Source organism: Crotalus tigris, unplaced genomic scaffold, assembly GCF_016545835.1.
Source record: "Crotalus tigris isolate CLP2741 ecotype Arizona unplaced genomic scaffold, ASM1654583v1 scf7180000019228.606590, whole genome shotgun sequence".
Taxonomy (NCBI): Eukaryota; Metazoa; Chordata; class Lepidosauria; order Squamata; family Viperidae; genus Crotalus; species Crotalus tigris.
The window spans coordinates 35,988-60,228 of NW_024097446.1; the positions used below are offsets into that span (position 1 = coordinate 35,988).

At 36.8% G+C, this 24,241-nt stretch overlaps 1 protein-coding gene across 3 annotated transcripts in view; it reads right to left on the reverse strand.

Annotated features, from left to right (window-relative positions):
* Positions 1–5,506: 5,506 nt before the first annotated feature.
* The window catches only part of PRR16 (proline rich 16), a 119,228-nt gene continuing 100,493 nt past the window's right edge, over positions 5,507–24,241 (reverse strand). The window contains exons 4-7 of one of the 3 annotated variants that reach the window (XM_039361269.1): positions 23,002–23,051; positions 21,517–21,552; positions 8,177–8,193; positions 5,507–7,344 (exon numbers count right to left, since the gene is read on the reverse strand). The gene's annotated coding sequence lies outside the window, so the exon portion shown is untranslated. Of the gene's footprint in view, positions 8,194–21,516; positions 21,553–23,001; positions 23,052–24,241 lie in introns of all 3 variants that reach the window. The other 2 variants (XM_039361266.1, XM_039361267.1) reach the window with 2 other exon arrangements.

The following is a 24,241-nucleotide window of genomic DNA, read 5'->3' on the forward strand; positions in this document are numbered from 1 at the left end:
AACCTGCTTTGCACATGTCTGCTATCGCTGTGAGGATGTGTCTATAACTAAGCATTTGCACACTGAAGGGTTTTTTATTAGCTTTTATTTGTCTTTGGGAAAGCTCAGGCTAGAATGTGCTAATTATCTTCATTTTTTAATTGGTTGCTGAAAGTTGTGTGTGTGTGTGTATGTGTGTGTATATGTGTATTTTCAGTGTAAAGTTTCAATTAACTTTGCAAAAATATATGTCTTTAACATTCAGAAAATTAAAAAAAAGCTATTTATAGCTTAGTACCTTTTTTCCACATTTAATGTAGTGATTAAAAACTCCAGAAAACCTATTTCAAAAGCAGTCAGAAAAAAGGTTTGCTTCAAAATAAAGCTTTTCAAGATAGTCAAGCCTGAGGATTACCAGAGGAAAATGCAACCAAGTGGAGGGTTATGCTAATTGTTAACTTTAGAATTTGCAAGCAGCATTCCCTGATGGATTAGGTAACATGTATCGGGTGGTGTTTATAACCTGATGACATTTGCACCATGGGTTTTGATTGTTGATTTTGATGATATCACTGATTAAAACAACTGATAAACTCTCATTAAAAGTTAGTATGTGCAATTACTATTGCAGCAAGCAATGGCTATCATGTTTAATGTGTGTCTGTAAGAAGAAAATTTGGATCACAAATAAGCACACCAGATGAATGAAGTGGAGGATGGTTTATTCGACAGCGGAGTGTGTGATACAACTTTTGAAGGTGGCCATAGGGAAAAGGAGTAAAGGCATTAATAATGCCTTTAATATAGTAAAGCTGTACTGATGTTTGAAAGGTGTGCAGTCATGTTGGTTGGGCTGTTAACTTTGGGAGATGTACAAAGTCCAGCACAGAGGAAATGCTACCTTTCCCTTCCCTTATTCCCTTATTTCTTTATCTCATAAAGAATCTTTATTTCTTTATCTGGATATTTGGTTTGCCTGTTGTTAAGGGTGGGAAATTTGTCATGTGCATTCCGAGAGATTTTAACATCTTGAGGGGTTTTTTGCTTTTTTATGGTTGAATAAATCTGTATTTCTTAAATGTAAAGAGCTTTGCCAGTTTCACCCTACACATCAAAGTAGGCTGAAATGTTGAAAGTCCTGGTCTTCTGCAACATTGTGTTTCCTTCATAACATTGTCGATGGCTTTGCTGGAGTGTCAGGCGGGATTGTTTGAACGGTGAATGAATGGTGAGGGGTAGCATGGATGGCATTTTCCTTTTTTTCCTGCTTGATATTCCCACGTCTTTATAATGTAAAGTGAGGACTTGTAGGAGGAGTTTCCCAACTCCTTTGATGTAGGCCACTGGTTCCATGCACTTCAGCACATAGTCATGCTGATCATGTGACTACGGAAGTGTCTTCGGAGAATTCTGGCTCCCTCAGCTAAACCCTACTCACTAGAGTCAGATATAACTGGACGGGGAAAGCTTTACCTTTAGTGCAGAACATCATGCAAGTTTCAGGCTGCCCTCAGCTGTGACTTGCCAATGAAAACCTCTTTTACTTTATTGAAAGCTACACTGACAATCCTCTGTAAGACATAAATCTGCAAACTCAGTTTTTCATAAGTACATATATACAATCATGATCCAAATGTTTCAGACAGGACATTTTAATATATTTTAATTTATTTGATTTTTATAACTGTGCATCTCACTTACCCATACCCCTGGGTAACTTGTACTAAAACAAATAAAAGCACAAAATACATAACAGAAAGCAAAAAAATTAAGTCCCCTAGCTGTTGGATATGATCTAACTCAGTGGTTCTCAACCTGTGGGTCGGGACCCCATTTGGGGTCGAACGACCATTTCACGGGGGTCACCAAACAATGCAGTCCACCATTTTTTCCCCTTTTCCTTAGCTATGCTACTCCCTTTTATTCTATTGGCTTTTGAAAGTCAATAGAATAGACTCTCTTGAATAGAGTCTAATTCTATTGGCTTTCAAAAGCCAATAGGAATTGTCCAGGCTGTCTCTGCCCTGCTGACCCCACCAAAAGTCCCATTCTGCAAACAGTGCTGCACCAGTTGAGTAGTCCTCGACTTATGACCGGTTGAGTAGTCCTCGACTTACGACCGGTTGGGGTCGCGGCATTAAAAAGGTTGAGAACCACTGATCTAACTTATTGTTCATATGACCAGGAGGTGGGCTTTAACCCATGCCCAGGTTCAAGCTTTCGAGGCTTTATAAAAGGCCAACAGAGTTGGAGCCAATCTAATTTCAGGGGAAATACTCTTCCAAGTGCTGCAGCAGAGAATACTCTATAAGTTCTTTATATTAAAAGCCATCAGTTGTGACAATATCTATAAAACAATATTTTGAAAGAGATGTTTTACTTATCTGATTTTCAATAAAAAATAGTTTGAATTTGTATATAAAGGCATTTCCACTATCCTGAAGTCTGGTGAACACAAACTGACATATAATTTTGTAATTTTTTTTCAGGAACCACTGTGGTTGGCCCTAACCTGTCTTCAAAAATGTGCTTTCCTCAGTGGTAGATAAAGAATATAGATTGAATATAGTTTTTCAGTAAATAATATAATTCTGTGCCCGAAGACTATGAGCTGAATTCACAAGCCTCCTGCAGACTAACTGCTCTTTCTTTTTCAGGGTGGAATGAAGATAGTAATCTTTGTTGATTCTTTCCTCTACCTGCAAATTTTTATGTCATCTGCCTCCCCATCTGTTCTGGCATTTTGTGTAATTTTCAGAACACTGGATGAGATTGTGTTAATGGCTCAAAAGGGAATCAGCGAAAATTGCTTTGCATTTTTCCAACTGGGAAAAATATTCTGAGTGGAACTCATCTTTAGAAACTCTGCTGCTGGCAGAAACTCATTTTGTTGTTGTTGTTTTCATGGAAACAATACTAAGGTACACATTTGACCCATAACTAATATAAGGATGAACAGTATATAGCCTTAAATTGTTGTTACTGTTCTTGCAACTTGGACTATTAACATCTGGAGAACTGCAGGTAATTCATAGCTGACGTTAATGGGACACAAAGATGTCATTTGTATAGAATTTTCTGGAACTGGAACAAATAGCTAATTAGAACGAATACAGTAATTGTCAATATGAACTTGCATGAAATTGCTCTACTTTTAGTTACAGTGATGATTGTTTGATTTGGAAGAACTGAAAAGCTTAATGAGGGACAGACTGTCATGGAAAAATAGATTACTGCAATACACTCTATATGGGGCTACCCTTGAAGAGTATTTGAAGCTTCAGATGGTGCAAAATGTAGCACTCCAGGCCATTTTGGGTGCTGGTTGTTCAGCATATATGACACCTTAAAGCCTTTTAAAGATTAGAGCTAGATTACTTACAGGACCATCTCTCTCCATTCTGGCAGGATGGAGATCTGGCAGGAGAGACATGTTCTGGGTCCTGTCTGCAAAGGAGTGCCATCTATTGGAACACAAGAAAAAAAAATTCTGCCATAGTGTCCACCCTCTAAAACAACATTCCCCCAGAAATTAGATTTGCACCCTCTCTGCTGGCTTCTTGTAAGGCACTAACTTTGCCATCTAGCCTGAGGCCTTGATGCCATGGATGAGCAGAGGGCTTGTTTGAGTGGTTCAGTCTTCTCAGCTGCTATTTTTATGTTGTTGTTTTTTTTAAAATAAAAAAACTCTGGTTGTTTTGTTTTTTATTGTTTTAATTATGAGTCACCCAGAATCACATATAAAAGATGGGCAGCCTGTAAATTTACTAAGTAACTAAATCTATGTGTTCAATTGAGTCAACAATGAGAGGATGGCCTATCATAGTTTTGATGAAATTAATATTAGTTTATGAAATATGCTATTTTGAAAATTGAGCTTTGATGGTTTTCTCCCTCTTTTTAGAAAGCATTGTAAGGCATGCCTTTTTAGTAGATTTTTATTACAAATTTGTTTTTACTTTTAGTATTATTCCTGTTACTGTGAAAATGTTTATCAGATGGAAGAGCAAACATCAATCAAGAGCATATTATTTTTGTGCTTATTATCTTGGCAAAAGGAATAGACACGTTGTTTGTTCTAACATAATTAACAGAACACAGAAAAATAAGATGCACATTTTAAAGAAAATCTGACCATTGAAATTCCTTGTTGTTAGCAGTGGCCCTAAGTTTGTCTTCTTTTAAAAAATAAATGCTATTTGAAAGTAGCTTCATTCTTTTTAAAGACAAAAGTTTTTCCTAAATTCATTTCAGTTTTGTTTTTATTTATCATTGAAAATGGGTGAGAACATTGTTTGGTCTGCAACTTAACTTTTCATTAGTTTGCAGCATTTTTAGCTGCCTCCCTTTCTTGATTTAGCCTCAATTTGTTCCCTTGACTTTTTACTGAGCGATGGGAAAATTGGATGCTACAAATTGCTGTAGAGTTGATTGCACAATCAGATAAAACACAATCCCTGCTCCATCCATAATGGAGGCAGGTGCAAAATTCCTGCACTGTCATCCACAAAAATTCAAGGAGAACTTTCTATTCCTATGAAATGTATCTTTTTATATCAGAATTAAATGAGTGGTCAAAAAATGGAAAAGAAATTCCTGAAACAACTTTAGATCTAACAAGTAATTAATCTGTTATAATTCAATTAGGGAGCAAGAGTGTTTCCAGGTGGAATTCAAGTTTTTTATTTATTCAGAGATTCACATTTCGTATACCATGTTGGCCATTCAAAAACCTATTTTTCTTATAAACACCACTCATGCAATTTATTATCATATTGCTAAGAAAAACACTGAAGCTAGGAATCACTTCGAAGTAATTAGGAATCTCTTACACATTACTAGCCTTGTGTGAATTAAGCTATTGAAGCTGTGAACCAATGTCTAGATTCATTGCTAGTCTAGAATAAATTTAAGTAACAAGGGAAAGGAAGACTATCTTAAATAGGTATGGATAACTGTCTTGTTTTGAATGGAACTGAATTCAATTAGCAACATCATTAAAATTCTGAGGTAATTGAAAATAAAAAATGGTTTGTGCTATTTTTTAGTGAAGCCATATTCGTGGATGACAATATTTAGGTGTATAAAAATTAGACAGTTCCACAAATGGAAACTCTTAATACAAAAGATGATTATTAGAATAAAAACTTTACCTATGCTTTGTTCAACAAGCAGAAATGTATACTTTGGGCATGTGATTCAAACAGATGACAGACTAGAATTTCACAAGAGCAGGGAAGTAGAAGAAACAGCACACAAAATAAGATGGACAGCATCAAGAACCTGGAATGTCTTTGGAACTGCTGCAAATTGCCTACACAGTCACCAGGGGTCAGACTCAACCAGATGGTGCCATTCAATAAAGACTATTTTCTTAAAATGAATCATATTCTTATATGCCTAGTACATTCCATTGTTGTTTTAAAAACGCTTAGTATCAAAAGGTACATTTAATGTCATTTATTCTCTTGTGTGTCACTCTGCATTTGTGTGTGGCAAATTATACACAAAATAGAGAACTCTGGAAAAAGGAAAATATATATTTTATTCAAAACAATTCTGGCATCAAAGGAATTTATGAACTAATAACAAAATACTGCACTGAATGAGTACAGCAACTCTTCTTGTTTGCAAACTGTATTTGACAATCTTACCCAATTTCTCATTCTCTCATTCCCCAAATTGTATTTCATTCAACAATGACATGTAATAAGAATTGTAAGTTACAGCATGGAAATAAATCCCTGCTAGGTATCATGTGTTATGTTTAAGAATCCAACTACACTGAAAGTTATTTTCTAAAACTAAAACCAGACATACAACATCAAATTGCATTGCCACACAGAGTGTTACATTCTATTTTTGCAGTAAGTTGACTTTTGTTAGAATTTAGGGATTCTTGGATATCATGCTTTTGTGTTTTTTTTAATAATATTGTATGAAAATAAATATTCAAGGCTTAAAATATACTATCTGAAGTAACAATCAATTCTTTTGCATTCCAATTTAACTTTGAAGGAAATTGATTTGGGAATTGATACTAGAATTTTCTGTGTCAAATGAAAGGGCCACATTGATGTATTAACTTGACTTTCACCTGTCTCTCTTCCAATGAAGAAAAATGGTAATTGTAAAGCTGCCTGAAATCCATTGTAAGATTTGGATTCAAAAAAAAAAAAAAAAAAAAATTGAGGCAATGCAATGATTTTATTGTCTTCTTGAAAATAAAATGCAAATTGGGAACCAAATCCAGCCCTTCATTTATAAGCAGAAAGTGTAGGTATGATACTATATACTGGTCCTGTGTCAATCTGTTTTTAGATTACAGCTAAGGAATTGAATGGGATCTTCTTGGGAATAGAAACAGCAGGGACAGAAAAGCTTATACCAGAAAGGAACCAATTTATATGACCCCAAAACCTTCAAAGTGAAGTGATCCCTTTTATATTTCCTTTGACATCACATACATCTCCCAAAAGGATGGAGTTTGCAGTTTCCTGTTGCTTTGGTCACTGACAAAAGCAGGATGTTTCTGTGGATGCCTATTGATACATCCATTATCTTCTATCCAAAGTGCCACACAATCCCTACAATCTGGATCACCTGCACACAAAGGCTATCCTAGCTAACTAAAGGCCAGAACACTGGATTAATAATTTTATGAATGTGTCCCATCTGTGGTATAACATTATTTATACCTGGAGCAGAAGCCTAATATATGGATATTATTTTTGGAAATGGATACTAGCAGTAACTGCATTATATACTACCCTCAGATCCTTTGACCATGCAGAGATCAGGTACTGGATCGTGTCTTGTGTTATGTACATATAGCTTCATTATAAACTATACCAAACATAATTAAACATATCTAAGACTTCCCAATAAGCTATGCTAACTAAATACTTCCTTAGAATAGTAAAAATAACCTATGTATTGAAAGTAAAGATTAAAATACAGACTTTCTTACTTTCCATATGTATTTACCATAGAAATATACTTTATAATTCTACAAACAACATTTTATAATAAAGCTTTCAGTCTGCAAATCATTCTGATTTTAGCATGGCAAAATCTATGTTTTGGTTTTTGTCTTTATGTTTCCCTTTTCAATGAAAGAGGGAATAGTGGTTGAGTAATGAAAATCAGCAAAAATAAGTAAATGTAAATGATACAAACACATTTATTTAGAAAAATAAACTGAAAATGCCTATTTATCTGATACATTTTCCATGAAGCTATAAAAATGTCATGTGTCAAATATGTAATACAAACATGTTTTCTTCCTTTATAGTAATTGGGAGGTTTCTGTCGGTCTTCATTAGGAACATAACAGTTATCTCGATCAATTTCTTTGTTGTTACACTGATAAAAAAATGTATTAAAATTAGATTGATTCTAAAATCCATGTTAGCTTGTTGATGCTTTCTTGTTATCATTATTGTTATCTCAGTTCTAAGGAGCAACTATTTACTTTTTTAAAGATTCCAGCTGCAAAGTGATGGACTGATGTTATGTTTTCTTCATTTTTGTACACAAATTTAATTTAATTTTTTTTGCTCTCAAACCCTCAACATACATCTTGTTGGCTAAAATTTCATGTGGCCATCTGTGCAAATGATGGCTTACATCATTCCCCTGAATGAAAGTGACAGTGCAAATATTAGAAGTGCATTGAGATGCATGCTGTAACAGTTGAATTGTTTCAGCAAAGGACAGGAAACAACCTTTTTTCCCAAGCATATTAGCATCAACTGTCTCTCTTCTATGGCTTTGAATTTGCACAGGAGACAATAATAGCCTTCTCTTCTACCCAATATGCATCGGCATTGCCTGATCCATTTAACTGCTTCCAACTTTCATTTTGCTACATCTGTTTAACACATTTGGCTGGATCACAGGAATGCTGTTCGGCAATTGTTGTTTCTGCAATGGGTCAGAAAAGTAACTGACTTTTGTTTCTTCTGTCAGAGTGCATGGTACTTAAGGCTGTGGCTTTTGTCAGGACTCAGCTCATAGCTGTTGAATGAGGCCGGTGTATTAATGCAGATGGCACCAATCATCAGTTGTGCTCAGGCTCAAGGGTGCTCATGCTCTAAGGAGAGTCCATGTTATTATTTAGTATTGCCTGAAGGAGGTTGCACTGTCAAATCTGTCATAGGAGAACTGGTTGTAGTGTCGTCAAATGTTAAGATACCTTCTAGCCTGAAGGAGCTGCAACAGAGAAAAGAAAAAGAGAAATAATAATTAACAACACCAATTACATTTATTTTACTTTGGAAAATTACTGCTCATGTTGTTCAGAAAAAAATGCAAAACTACTTGGAATCCTTTGAAACATTTATATGGTAGTTCTCAATGCATGCAATACTAGCTTTATTTTTAATAACATTTAACTCAATAGCAGGAGCATAAATTATAAACTTTGGCTTTATCAGTAAACACCAGCCTGAAGATGACGAATGGGACTTCGTCAAAACGTCGCCAAGACACTTCCAATTTTACGCGGGAGAAAACCCGAACAACCAAAGACCTACATACAAACACCCGCGAAAACCTCAGAATATATATATATATATATATGTAGGTCTTTGGTTGTTCGGGTTTTCTCCCGCGTAAAATTGGAAGTGTCTTGGCAACGTTTCGACGAAGTCTCATTCGTCATCTTCAGGCTGGTGTTTTCAGCTTCGTGCTTTGAGCAGCAATGTGTGGTCTTAGCTGTTTCTTCCTTTTAACTGCCAGTGGGGGTATGAACTGATTGGGTGGGAGCTTGGCTGTGTTCTGATTGGGTGGAGGTGTGTTCTGAATGGTTAGGGGCTTGGCTGTGCTCTGATTGGCTGGGGGAGTGTTCTGTTTGGTTGTGCTCAGGTTAGTCTGAGTTGCAGAGGGGTTTAAGATTTTGGGCTGCCTTGCTATTTTTTGGCTTCTCGTTCGTGGTTGTGTCTCCTCTTCATGGAGGGTGTCAGTTTGCTTCATGTATGGATTGGAGGGGTTTAAAGTGGCTAATGATGCAGCTGTGGTCTGGCTTCTGGTTTGTGGTCGTGCCTCGTCATCGGTGTGGCTTTGGGTTTGTTTTTTGCGTGGATGTGTGGTGGTGACATCCTGTGTGGTTTTGTGAGTGTGGGTCTGGTATCATTTTTTGTGTTAGGGAGTCGTTTGTCAATAAGGGCGGGTTTTCAAATGGCTGGTAGGCGGGAGGTATCATCTCGCTTGTTCATGCTGTGTGGGAATTTTTCTATCTTGATGGCTTCTCTGATTATTCTGTTATTAAAATGTTCACTTTTGGCAATGGTTCTGGTATTTTTAAAGTCAATTTCATGTCCTGCCCATATATATATGTAGGTCCTTGGTTATTATTTAGTATATTATTTACTAATTTAGTATATTATTTACTGATAAAGTCAAAGTTCTGAGTTAGTATTAAGTTTATAATTTATTTGAAATTAATTTTTTCATTTTGTTATTTTTTTTATCCTGAGAAATTAATAATAACTATTCAATTTGTATCCAGAACATAAAGGCAGGTCCTCAAGGCTTCTATGCTTTAGAGAGCAACTAATGGAAGGAAAAGCAACTTTGATCATCCCTTATTCAATTCAAGATTCCTAACCTAGACCTTAGATAAGAGGTTAGGTTAGTCTCTCTCTCTCTCTCTCTCTATATATATATATATATATGTGTATGTATGTATGTATGTATGTATGTATGTATGTATGTAGGTCTTTGATATTTGAGAATATTTCACATGATTTCCAAGCATGGGAAAAAATCTTTATATTAAAAAAATTATTAAGTAAAGGAAACAGCTTCAAAATAGCAGAAAAGTCAATCCTATTTTTTCTAAGCCCTATTTCTATCTCTAATAAAATGCTATTATATTGTTTAATATAAATAGTTCAAAAGTATTTTTTATTGAAAAGTTTTACAAAAACAATTACAAAATATACCCCAAACCCACCCACCTCCCTCCCCCTCCCCCACTTCCCAGAGCTGAATACAGAGTAATAAATATAATAATCATAATCTAACTAACATTAACCATCTATATAGATAAACAAATATAATGCACTTTAACTCTCTTTTAACACAAAGTAAGCAATTTAAGAATAAACTTAATCATATAAACAAATTAAAATTCTAATTTCTAAACAACACAATATCGATAGTTCAAAAGTATTTGTATGAAATTTACATCTTGATAGTTTACTTTTTTCCTTTTTGTTTCTGTGAAAATGCAATACTGCAATGTTGTATGAAAGAGTATATTTACTGACACAGTATAGTCTATTCAGTTGAATCTTTTGAAAAAATTGTTATCACCAGTCTAAAATTCAGGAAATAAAAATAAAATTCTCTCTTTCTCCCTCTCCCTCTCTCTCTCACACACACTCACACACACACTCACATGCACACTCACAAACCCCACATACTACACACTATACAACACACAAACTGAATATATTTTTCAAAAAATTAAACAAGACAAAAACAAAACAGCTAGCATAACCATACCAGAGCAACAGACATCTAGAAAACCATTGAATGGCAATAAAATGACAGAGCTGTTACAGATTCTAATTCTTATTTTTGCAGCCCAGACCTACAAAAATCTTATATCTCACTTGGATGCTTTCTGTAGGAACCTCCTTGAACTTTTTTCCTGATCCAGCATAGCTACTCTTATTCATGATTTTGATTAACTTACATTTGGGGTTTAGGAGTCCAGCAAGGCTGTATACTGTCGCCCTGCCTATTTAACTTATATGCAGAGCACATCATGAGAAAGGCAGGGCTAGATGAATCAAAAGTTGGAATTAAGATTGCCGGGAGAAATATCAACAACCTAAGATATGCAAATGATACCACTCTAATGGCAGAAAGTGAAGAGGAACTAAAGAGCCTCTTGATGTGGGTGAAGAAGGAGAGTGCAAAAGTTGGCTTGAAACTCAACATTAAGAAAACCAAAATCATGGCATCCGGCCCTCTCAATTCCTGGCAAATAGATGGGGAAGAAATGGAGGTAGTGACAGATTTTATTTTTCTGGACTCAAAGATCACCTCAGATGGGGACTGCAGCCAAGAAATTAAAAGACGCTTTCTCCTGGGGAGGAAAGCTATGGCAAATCTAAACAGCATACTAAAAAGCAGAGACATCACCCTGCCAACAAAAGTGCGTATAGTCCAGGCCATGGTTTTCCCATTTGCAATGTATGGCTGTGAAAGTTGGACCATAAGAAAGGCTGAGCGCAAAAGAATTGAGGCCTTTGAACTATGGTGCTGGAGAAGACTCCTGCGAGTCCCTTTGACTGCAAGGCGTTCAAACCGGTCAGTCCTAGAAGAGATCAACCCCGACTGCTCTTTAGAAGGCCAGATCCTGAAGTTGACACTCAAATACTTTGGCCACCTAATGAGAAGGAAGGACTCACTGGAGAAGGGCCTAATGCTGGGAAAGATTGAGGGCAATAGAAGAAGGGGACGACAGAGAATGAGATGGCTGGATGGAGTCACTGAAGCAGTAGGTGTGAATTTAAATGGACTCCATAAGATGGTAGAGGACAGGAAGACCTGGAGGAATGTTGTCCATGGGGTCGCGATGGGTCGGACACGACTTCGCAATTAACAACAACAACAACATTTGGGGTTTATTTCTAATACAAGAGTTATGAGGACTCAAGCCTTCCCAAGTCAACTTTCTGTAACCTTTGCTACTGTGTTTCTTGATTAAGTGGGTCAGCACAAATTAAAATCCTTCAAAACATACATGCCCGATTTGTGTTATATAGCAACACATCAGGCTTCTGTGAGCAGGACTATAAAACTAACCTCAGCCAAATATTGAGTAACCTAACAACACAAAATCAAGGTTTCAACTAAGAATATTACACATATTTTTCCTACTCTGAAGTTGGCAAGACATAGACACTGAATGTCAACAGAAACATACAGTATACCTGACCATCATGTACATCATACCGTAACTGTTGTACATGGTATCACTATTTATAATCAAGTGTTCTAAATTTAAATAGCTAAAGATGGCATACACACATCCAGCACATTCTGATGCCTCACTGTTGGGAACAGTCAACTTATGTTAACTTATTGGGGCTCAATTCATAATATCTTCTATCTGTTTAATTCTAATACTTGCCATATGGTATTTGCTACTAATATTTCCCTTCATTCTGCCTTCTAATAGTCACTATGACAGTGATGGCGAACCTTTTACAGGCCGAGTGCCCCAAAATTGTCCCACCCCGCCGCCCCCCACTCCGCTCACAGCCTGCCTGTCTGCAGGGCCACCCACCACCTCCACTGGCCACCACAGCAGATCACCCAGGCGGCCCTGCAGCGCCATGGCGGCCACACCCCCTGCCTGTGCCCACAGAATCTACACACGAAGGGGCATGAGGACAGAGTTTTGTCCTTGCTGCCCAGCTGCCATGTTCTTGGCTGTGCTACTCTGCGCAGGCCGAGCCTGGGGGCAACTCTCCTCCAGGAGGGCTGCTGGTGAGGAGGGGGCCATAGGGGGAGGCAGGGCTGGAGCGATGGCGCACATTCCCACAGAGAGGGCTCTGAGTGCTGCCTCTGGCATGCGTGCCATAGGTTTGCTACCACTGCACTATGCTGTACTGTGCATTCTGCAGGCTTCAAATGCTTGTTTATTCAAAGAATAGACTTCGTACCAAAAACCTTTGAATGTGCCTTGGGGGGGGGGGCAAAAATTTTGCCGATCTTTTTGGATTTTAGAATGGTTTAAGTGTAAAAATGGGAAATTTAACCTGCTTCATTTCTTAAGCCTTCCTTTAAAGTGCTGTTCATTCCAGCAATATCATGACAATACTTGGCCTATTTTGGTACACAATTTTCCAAAAACACAAGTGAAAAAAGTGCAGCTGTGATTGTAAATTATCTTATCTAACTTATTTCTATCTAATTAGAAGATTCTAATGATTCAAGAATACAATTCATCCTTCAAAATGAAGGATGGATGGATAAAACAAGTCAACATCTTAATACTAGACTACTCTGATATTTCCTATCAATTTTAAATGTCTGATGAAAGTTCTATCTTCCTGGCTACAGGATTTTTTAAAAGTGTGATCTTTACAGCTCATTAAGTATCACCAATAATGAATTTTGATGATTGGATCTTAGCTAAATAATTTGTTGCTGCAAGGAGCCTAAAACAAATCCATACCACTTTCCCAAAGGTATTTTGTTTGCTCTTCTTCACTAAAGATATAATGTGGCTATATTTAGTTTCCATAAAGCAGACTGAGTTTCCCTGCAAGACAATTTTTAGAATATAGAAATCTACTGAATATTTTTAATTATTGTTTTTGTACAGTTGTTAAACTGAATAACATAGAATACAATATCTGATAGTTGTAACATCATTATGCACTGTACTCTTAAACACATAGATTTAGATTTCAATGAAAGAGGGAGTTTAATTAATTCACTGTGGCATTGCAAGTATCTTAAAGTAAGTTTCATAGCCCATTGAATCAACCTCCAGGGAACACAATTCTTCTATTTCACATTAAAGCAACTGAATAGATTAAAATATAACATATGTAAGATCATCAACATTTCAGAACATCTGTAACATACTTTAATTTCTAATGGGTTTCTTTCCACAGTGGAAAAATCCAATAACACCTGTTCTTTTCATAAAAGCTATATATTTTTCTTTTGCAGTGCTTTTAAGCAAATAGAGAGAAAAATGAGAAAAGAATTGCATAACAAAAAGGAACAAAGAGGAAAAATAGGTCAGAAAAATCCATGCATCCACATAATAGAAATAGGCCTACAATAATGCAATAATTGAAATAACAAATTCCATGCACATATTTTGAAAAAAAAAATGTGCTAAATGATTGGAACGAAAGTGTTCCTAAATAAATAAATGTGACAGATGTAAATAAAGGTAAGCTGTATGCTATTATTTAGCAATTAGAACTCTCCAAGCCATCCTTCAATCAGAATAAAGCTAGAAGGGACCTTGGAGGTCTTCTAGTCCAGCCCCCTCCTCAAGTAGGAGACCCTATACCATTTTCGACAAATGGTCTAGTCTCTTCTTAAAAACTTCAAGTGATGATGATCTGTTCTGTTGTCACATTACACAATTATTGCATGTACATTTCTGTGACTTTCAATGCTAGGCTTATCCATCTCATACACTGTCAATCTTGTCTTCTGCTTCTGTCCATCTTACTCAGCATCATAATCTTGTTCATAGACACCATCAGCTGTCATGATATCCAAAGTATATTATTTTTTGTTTCATGTTTTTGCTTACAACGTATGTTGTGATTTGATAAGGTGACCAACCATCCTCCTTTTGGGAGGACAGTCCTCCTTTTTTGAGTTCTGTCCTCCCTCAAAAAGTGTCCTCTTAAATGTCCTCCTTTTCCATATACTGTCCTCCTTTTGGGAGGACAGTCCTCCTTTTGTGAGTTCCGTCCTCCCTCGAAAATGTCCTCCTAAATGTCCTCTTTTTCTATATTTGAAGACTTATCTGCAGGGCTTTTTTTCCCTCATAGAACACTCAGAAGGTGTTCCGGGACCTTTTTTTGATGATTTTTTTCAACTTTTGCCTGAGCTGTGCTGCTCCCCCTATTGGCTTTCGAAAGCCAATAGGAATTGCTGCTGAGCGTGCCAAAACACCCGGGAGGCAAACTTTGCACGTGCAAGTTGCAGGAACTTTGCACCTCTCACTGCTACCCAACCAAACCATCTCTTACTTAGTTCCGCAGATAGCTGGAGAAGACTGGAGTGGTAAGTTTCTCTTGATCTTCCCTGTTCGGTTCTACACGGGGATGCACAGGGTAGGCGGTGGTGCTGGGGGGCGGCTGGGGGGTGGCTGCAGGGCCGGAGCCGGCAAGGCTGGTGTTTTTCGAGCCACGGGACCAGCTCTATGGGGATGCGCAGGGTGGGCAGTGGTGCTGGGGGGACAGCTGCAGGGCCGGAGCCGGCGCGGCTGGTGCTTTGCCTTTGAGAGCCGTGGGGCCGGCTCTACGGGGATGCGCAGGGTGGGCGGTGGTGGTGGGGGACGGCTGCAGGGCCGGAGCTGGCTCGGCTGGTGCTTTGCGAGCCACGGGGCTGGCTCTCTACAGCAGGGCAGCGGTGCTGGCGGGGCAGCTGTGGGTGGGGGCGTGGCGGGCAGTTGACCTTCCATGGGCTGTGCCAGCTGGTGGTCTATGCAGTGCTGACCTGCGCTGCCACCACCTCACCCTGCGCACCTACGTGGCCATCCTGGAGCACCTGGCTCACAACACCTGCCTCCGCCGCCCACCCCCGTGAAGTCCAGCTGTGTAGATTTTTGGACAAGTGAGAAATCGAGATTGAATGTTGATACTCTAGCTGCAGCACTTGCCGTAAAATTCAATATGAAGGATATTTCTTGTTCAGATATTTCCAATATATTGTTAGAAGATGATACATTGACAAAAAATATTCATTCAGTGGGAAAGTACTCATTTAAATAATTAATAGGCATGTAAGCATAATTACAATATAAAATGTTATTGTTACAAATGTTTTTTATTATGCATTTATCATATTATAGTATATTTTGTATTATTGTAATAAATACAATGTTTCTTTTATTTACGATATTTTTTTCTTCAATTTATTCATGTCCTCCTTTTTGTTGTAAAAAAGTTGGTCACCTTAGATTTGACTTGTTTTAGTACTCAGCAGGTGGTACTTGTGATTATCCAAGGTTACTACTAAGCACATAAGCTTGATGGTAGATGTTTTGCTTTTATTCAAAATTGTATATGAATACTTAAATTCATGCCCATAACATAGTGAGGTATCTCTGACTGCCATTCTTCAATAAAACCTGTATTACAATAACTCTAAATGAATGACAATACCATATGATGCAATATCCTAAATAATAACAATAACTAGACTCTTTGGTCATCAATTCAAAGATATTTCCTTATCTAAAAAGAGAAGCAGAATGACCACCAGTAGGAGTGACTTCTAACTTCCTATTGACTTCCCTCTTGAGTTTCCTTATGGGAAGCTGGCAGTGAGCATCAGGTATCTTCCACCCATCTCTCTGTTCTTTCTTTCCTTATTCCCTCTTTCCATCCTCCCACCTCTGTCCTTATTCCTCCCTCCTTCCTTTCAGCATATGCTCATTTCAGATGAATTCAAGTTTTATTAAGTTTTTAACATCTGTGCTTGATATGCTCCACTAGAGATAGTGACTTGTTCAGATCCTTTGACATTAGATACATGTCTGTTCAGAATTAAGTTTCATTGGCTGGATTCATCCATTTAGCTAAATAAAATGTGGGATACAGCTATTACCACTAGGCTAAAACCTTACCACGATGGCTGGATTCACACAATATGGTAATCAAAAACCAAACAAACCCAGCCACTAGATTTACATTTATAATAACTCAGCTTCTGCACAAGTAGCAAACTTTTTGGCCAGGAAAGGAAAGAATACAAACCTCACTTTTTTTTATTCAAAGATAATGTTTGTAAAAATAACAGCATAAGGCAACAAAGCAGTTCCTCCAGTTTGTATTGTTGATTTGAACCTCTCACCATTCTTTGTTTTTTCACCTCTTAGTTTTTCCTGTTTTTAGATCTTTAACCATCTCACTTCTTACTTCTTTCTGCACTTCTTTTCTCTAATCTTCCTATTTTTTTCCCCTTCCTTCTTGCTCCTTCATTTCCAGGCTTTTTTCTTGTCCTCTTAACTTTTCTGAATTTTGTCTTGTTTTACTTTGGTCCCACCCAGGCTCTTCTCCTCCCAGTTTCCATTTCGTCCCAATTTGGTGCTGCACCTATAATCCAGTTTGCAGGTGAACCTTTCTCACTGCTGCTTTGGTACTGGGTTTTCATCACAATCCAACTGGTATTTTTTTTGGCTGTCTTCTGAACCGTTTCTTTCTTTTTTTCTTCTTCACAAGATCGACTATTTCCCTTTTGCATGCTTTGCTGCTACCATTTTCCCTCTTATCTTTTCAGATGCTCTCTTTTTTAGAGTCTTAATTTGGTCTTGTCCCTCCCTTCACTCACTTCTCTAAGTTTCTCCTTCTATAACTCAGTTTCTCAGTTCCTGCTCCTCAATTAATCTTTAATCTATATCACCTTAGTTCTCCAATTTGTTTCCTTCACCCTTTACCCAACAACATTATTCATGTTCCCAATGAGAAAGAGGGATTCATAAACATATCTCAATTGCTTCCCTAGGCCACCAAGGGATTCAAATAATATCCATTATTTGAAAGAGCAAGAGAAAGAAACCTAGACTTGAAATGCTGATTCACAGTCATAAGTCTCTAAACTTGCTTGATTTGCAGTGGGGAATCAATTGCTGTATTTCTTTTGCCATTCTTATTTGCACTAAAAATTCTGATCTCATGAGTCATGTCTGAAAATTGTCTATCAAGCCTAGCCAAGAGTTAAATAAGGGTTAAGGGTCCAGAAACCTATGATTTACTTCCAAGACCAGAAGTGAACTTTGAAAATTTGATTGTTTCCTCTTATTCTCAACACTCTTCAGTGAAAGTTGTTGCTTAGAAACCAGGCATAAAGACTCAACCACTACTTAACTCCACTAACCATTGATCAAGTCACCAATCACTTGTTCCAATTTCAGAATCAAATATCACACTAGATCAGCCAATTAACCAAAGAGATGGGACAGAATCTACAAAAGTCATTATTAGAGCAGCTAATTCTCCTTTGATATTTAGTTCTTGTCTAAATACAGACAACTATGTTAGAAATTCCAGAAAATATATTTACTTCATCATAAATGTGAACTATACATCTCTCTTAGACCAGATGGTTTCTTTAATGACTGAAAGTATCTGCTAATAAATATTCACTAAGGTAAGATTTCCAGATAACCTTATTGTTCATGAAACAGTCTAGTTTCCTTTAAATGATCTAAATTAATGACAGTCAACATATCTATAGCAATGAATTCTACTTTGTAAAAAAATACTTCCTTTTATTGTGCATAATCTCCTCACATATAGCATCAATGGATGAGCAAAATAATAATGCTGAAAGGTAGGTAAATACTTTGTAATTTCCCATTAATACGTATGTGCATGCATGTTTAGCATGTTGCACTTCTTATAAAGCTTCTTTTAATATGAGAAAAATCCAATGTACAGGGGTTAATTTTGTCCTTAACAATTTCAATTTTCCCTATTGTGCATGTTCTCTAGTTTTATACTCTTTATATCCTACAACTTTAAAAGTATAACAGCTACCTTGATAGAGGAGAGAAATATATTACAGTTATCTTTTCAATCAAGGCTCTCCAACTTTGGCAACTTTAAGACTTGCAGACTTCAACTTTTAGAATTCCTCAGCCAGCCATGCTTTAAAGAAACTAAAAATTTAAAAGCTTGTGAATGTTTTTAAAAAACCTGTTTTAATTAATGGATTCATTTATACATTTCTACGTCTAAAAATTAATATCTACAGTCTTGGACATGGGAAGAGAATTACTAAAATTTCTGGTGGCTCTGATAAATTCACCACTACTCTGTTAATTTCTTCTAACCTTTGTGGGTAAGTCTAGTGCCTCATCACATATGGTAGAAAAAGCTGTTTGTTATTCCAATAAATGAGCATCCAAATTAATAAGTTTTATATTTTCATTTTGCAATGAATGATGCTTTATTCAGCGCAAGAAGACCACACCACAAATGTATTTAAACCCTTCAAACCAAGCTACAGATATTGCTCTTCTGTTTCAAAGTCCCTGCAAAACATTTCATTCCTCGCATCAGACAGATAGCTGACTTGGTCAGTAGATTTTGACAGAGGATTTGATTAACGAAAAAGGTTAAATGGCAAAAATCAATATAGCAGCATAGCTGAAGCTGCTTCGATGAACTGATGGTCTAGATTGATAACCGTAACATGCCTTTGTATCCAGAAATAGATTTGTTCCCCACATATCTGCTAAGAATAAATGGAAACAATGCATTGTTCACAAGAAATGACAGCTGTAGCTTAGAAGCATTATTTCCAACTCTCAGCTATGTTGGAGTTCATTTGTGTTGATCACGCTGACTGGAAGATGACTGAACCAAACTATCGTGATTGCAAGGACACTTAAAACAGTCTATGCCACTGTTTGGGAAAGGCTAACTTAGAACAACTATAATATAAAAAATAATATTAATACTGTTAAAAGGCTTTGAGTGTTGACTTTAAGACTTGTAAGAGGGTTTTTTTTTAATCTCAACACAAGTAAATCCAGATTTAAATGTATGTGAGCTATGGTGGCACAGTGGTTAGAATGCAGTACTGCAGGCTACTTTTGCTGACTGCCTGCAGTTTGGCTATTCAATTCTCGTTGGCTCAAGGTTGACTAAGCCTTCCATCCTTCCAGGGTCGGTAAACTGAGGACCCAGATTGTTGGGGGCAATATGCTTACTCTGTAAACCACTTAGAGAGGGCTGCAAAGCACTGTGAAGCAATATAAAAGTCTAAGTGCTGTTGCTCTTGCTATTACTAATACAGGTAGTCCTCAATGTACAATGTAACTTACAAATTCCATCATAAGTCATGATGGTCATTAAGTCAAGACACCCGATTGACTGTGACCGACCCAATTTTATTATCTTCTTTGTAGCAATTAAGCAAACACCATAACTGTAAAGTGAACACTGTGGTTGTTAAGTGAGTCCTTATGTGTGTGGTTTTTGCTGGAAACTAGCCGAAAAGTCCGGTTTCCATAAAAAAAGCTATAAATCACGGAAGATGACTATGGAATGCTGCAACTAGCTATAAAGACAATCTAGTTAATATTTAAAATGTGATTATGTGACTGCAGGAGGAGGGTATTGCAGCCACTGGAACAGTAGAACCAGGTCAAGTACCCTTTGGGGGTTCTGTTGTAATTTTGATTGGTCACTAAGCAACCTGTCATTAAGCAAGGACCCCCTATACCCAATTTTGAGAACATTAGAATCTGATTATGTTTAGGGATATGTGAATATTCACATATGAAAAACAAAAATTGTCAGTAGCTCTGAAAAGTATGCATATATGTTTGTGTGTATATGTGTGTATGTGTATGTGTGTGTGTATGTATGTGTGTGTGTGTGTGTGTGTGTGTGTATCCTTAATGGTTATAAAAATACGAATCTGGGGCATATTTGTTCAATGATGCAATCTTCGATCTCCGGGAAGAGTATACTCCAGTTATTTATTGTTAAAACAACATTTAAAACAATAAAAACAGTTATATACAAGATTAAAACAACTTAGCTTTCGCTGGTCCTCTGCCAGCGTCCTCAGAGTGGGGCTTAGGGGGTGGGAAGTATGAGTAGGCAATTGGATCAGCAAGGGGATAAAAAGAACTTCCCACCTCCTAAGCCCCACTCAGAGGACGCTGGCAGAGGACCAGCGAAAGCTAAGTTGAATACATCGTTTCCTAGTCATATAATATTTCTTAAGAAAAATATTTTCATTTACATGGGTTTTACAGGACATACAGGAAAGCAGCCACAAGAAAGCAGAGACACAAGTTCATTTACTACATTTCTATGTAGTGTATTGCAAAATTTGAACCATTACTTGTATAAGCTCTTCTACTGGACCATTCCTGTTTGACTCTTCCCTCTGATGTCCATTGTTAAAACAAACCACTAAATCTTAATGCTTAATCAGAACTTGGCTTCTTTTTCTTTTTTCAAATGATTCTTAACCTGAGCTTATTCTTGTTTATCAATTTTCATTTATTTAAAATCTACAAACCACAACTGTGGGTTTAAGCAATATACTGTTTTATTTACTCATTCACACTGATAGGAACAGCCATGCAGAAGAAAACAAACTGAATCACTTGTATATGGCGTGTGAATTTAGGTGAATGCAAAGGAAAAACAGAAAATGTGGTTTCTGTCAATCTCAAGCAAAGATAGTATTGAAGAAATGTCTACTTGTGAATGACTAGTCTCGCAAAGAATTAAATATTGGGACATGAGAACATATTTCGTTATTTATTTTATTTTTAAAATAAATGTTAGCCATCTGTCCTTCCATTAATCTTAAAGTGGGGTATCATAAAGCAAGCTATTCTGATCAGAATATTTAGTAAAATAAAAGAGAACTATCACAATAATATGCCTGTGAAGGGCAGTATAGTAACTTGAAAATTAAATTAGCTACAATGATGGAGCATAGAAGTTAAAACCTAGACTAATAGCCAAGATGGATGGTCCAAGGAGTACTTCTCCCTGCATCTTATTATTTAAGCATTAAATTTACTGGCTGCAGATCTTACCACAATTCTGTCCTTGGCCTCAAATAGTGCAATTTGAAATTCACCTATAGACATTAAATATACAGATAAATTCAACACTCTGACCAATATTTATTGGAAGTATGTATGTATATCTATGTATCTCTAAATTAGAGTGGATGTAAGTGATTTCATTAGTAAAATATGTTCAAAGCATGTCACAAAGCATTTGAGGAATTTTTTTCATTGGTAACTTGATATTTGGAATGTAATAACTCACTTACCTCTAAAACAAGATAGCTGGACATGTGTTAATGCAACTGAAACAGAGAATAAAGATTTGTTTGTTCCTCCATCATGGGATAAGTTGTAAACTATGTTGTCCATCTATAGTTCACTCATATTCTTTTCCACTATTCCACTTTACAATGATATACACGCATAAATATAAAATAAATATTTCTGGTACATATTCATCAGATTGTGAAATTGTATTACATACACAATATTCAGAGTTTTTTTTTTACTGTTGCCAGGAATGATTTCTTCAGATGTTTCAATTACTTTCCCCCCCCCTAAATAATCATCCAAAAGTAAGTTCCTTGAATTAGTGCCAGCAGCAGAGAATAATCTATGCCAACTAAAGTGAAAGTTAGCAAGCTAAAAAAGCTATAAACAAAATGTTCCATTATTTTTTCTCTCTGAAAGACAAGCATTCTCTAAGACAGGGATGGGCAACTTTTCAGGGTCCAGAGGAACCACATTTTTCATTTCTGCCTGTATGGCAGATGCTGGGTTTTGATACCGTTTGGTTGGATTTTTAAGAGTGAAATTGCTTTTTAAGCCCCATAAAACTACAGAAATAGTCATGGTTGCCTACTTCTGCTCTAACATACTAAACAAAGGCACTAGTTTTTAATCACTTTATAGCAGTGGTCCCCAAACTTTCTTCTTGGTGGATGGCTGCGGGTAAGAGGGGGTAGTTCCACGCAAGCAACTCTTGTGCAAATGGAGCTTCATGTGTGAGCATGCCTGGCCACCAGTGCAAGTGGAGCTTTGCATGCAAGCGTTACCCACCTGCCACCTGTGCATGTGGAGCTGCATGAGCACCACTTTGGTGGGCTGATTCCAAATGGACCATGGCCCAGTACCGGACCATGGCCTGGGGGTTGGGGACCCCTGCTTTATAGAAAGCAATGTCCAATAGAGGAAGGGTGAAAACATATTAATGCTTGCCAAATATCTCAGGTATCACACAACCAACAGATATCTCACACACACACACAAACACCTACACACACACACACACACACACACACACACAGTTGTACACATTTCTATTAAGATTTACAAAGTCCAAAATAAATGACAATAAAATAATACTTGTTTAATCGTTAAATATTGTGTTGGGTAGGTAGAATGTAGAATAACAGACAAGGTAGCTTGCCTTCAGAATTTGTGGATACTGTATCTCTCTTGTCTCAAGTCATTTTCACAACAATCTCATGAAGTTAATTCTTCCTCATAGCTTTCCATTTACATAGTATCCTGTCATACCTGCCAACTCAGATGGAAAGCCTTTTTAGAAGACAATTATGAAATGTTGATTGCAGTTGAAAGGCAGTTTATTGTTAAACAAGAACTAACTATAATGTAATAGTCAACATGTACTATCTATTGATATACAGTATAATCAAGATTTCTACAAATCACAAAAAGCACATGGTTTTAAACAAAACAAATAAGATAATAGAAAAAAATATGCTAACCATTCGTGATGCTTTGAATGAACTGTTCTATTCTCATTGGCTGGGATATCCTTTAAGACACAGAAGAAAATAACTTACTTTGTTACACTTAGTTAGATTAACAAACAGAAACAACCAATATGACAGAATGTAAGATATGTAGATGTGATATAATTAATTTGCTAAAAACTATTTGTTATTATGAAGAAATGCTGTAGGACTTGCTGCACAGAATGTTGATTATCAAAATATGTATACTAATGTATTATACTGAAGGAAAATATCTGCCACTAATCTAGATTTTAACATATCGATATATTCTACAGCATTATCACCTAGACTAGAGCAAAGGATATCTAGGTAGAGAGCACAAGAAGAAATCTACTATTGTAGTAATATATCTGAAAATTCAGAACCAGATTCCAAAACTTTCTCAGTGCATGATGACCTGAATTTAAAAGTAATGAAATCCACATTTAATGCATTTTTAAATTACTACAAGAATATTTTAACTTAGGACGCAATCAAGATGGAACTATTATGTAATCTCTGCTATTTGCATTCCTTCTTGCCTAAAGCATCTGATCCATCCCTTGATGTCGTCCAGCATTAAAATTATCATACTCTCATCTAATTTGATGATTTTACATGATATTTCTTGGACTACGTAAATCATATGTGTATATATATATTGTATGCATTTCGGTTTCTCAAAGAGGAATCGGATTGTATGTAAATTAGACATTTGATGATGAATTATACCAAAAGATTTTGATGATAAACTATATCAAAAGATGAAAACTAATCAAACTGAGGTGCACCCTGGAATTAAGGAGAAACTTCCTACCAGTGAGATTAAGCGGAGCAGCTTGCCTTCAGAATTTGTGGATACTTCATCACTGGAGGTTTTTAAGAAAAGACTGGACAGCCACTTGTCTGAAATGGTATTGGATCCCTGCCTAAGCAGGGGGCTGGACTAGAAGATCTCCAAGGTCCCTTCTAGCTCTATTCTATTCTATCATTCTATGCCTTTTTATATTAGGAATAAGGTGGCAAAAATGTACAATCAAACAGAAAATACGCAAGACTCCAGAAAACAGGCTTTCATATGATTATCTGAACATTATACTAGAGCAGGGTAGGCAACCTTGGCTCTTTTATGACTCGTGGACTTTATTAACTCTCAGAATTCTTGAGTCAGCATGGCTGGCTCAGGAATTCTGGGAGTTGAAGTCCACGAGTCATAAAAGAGCCAAGGTTG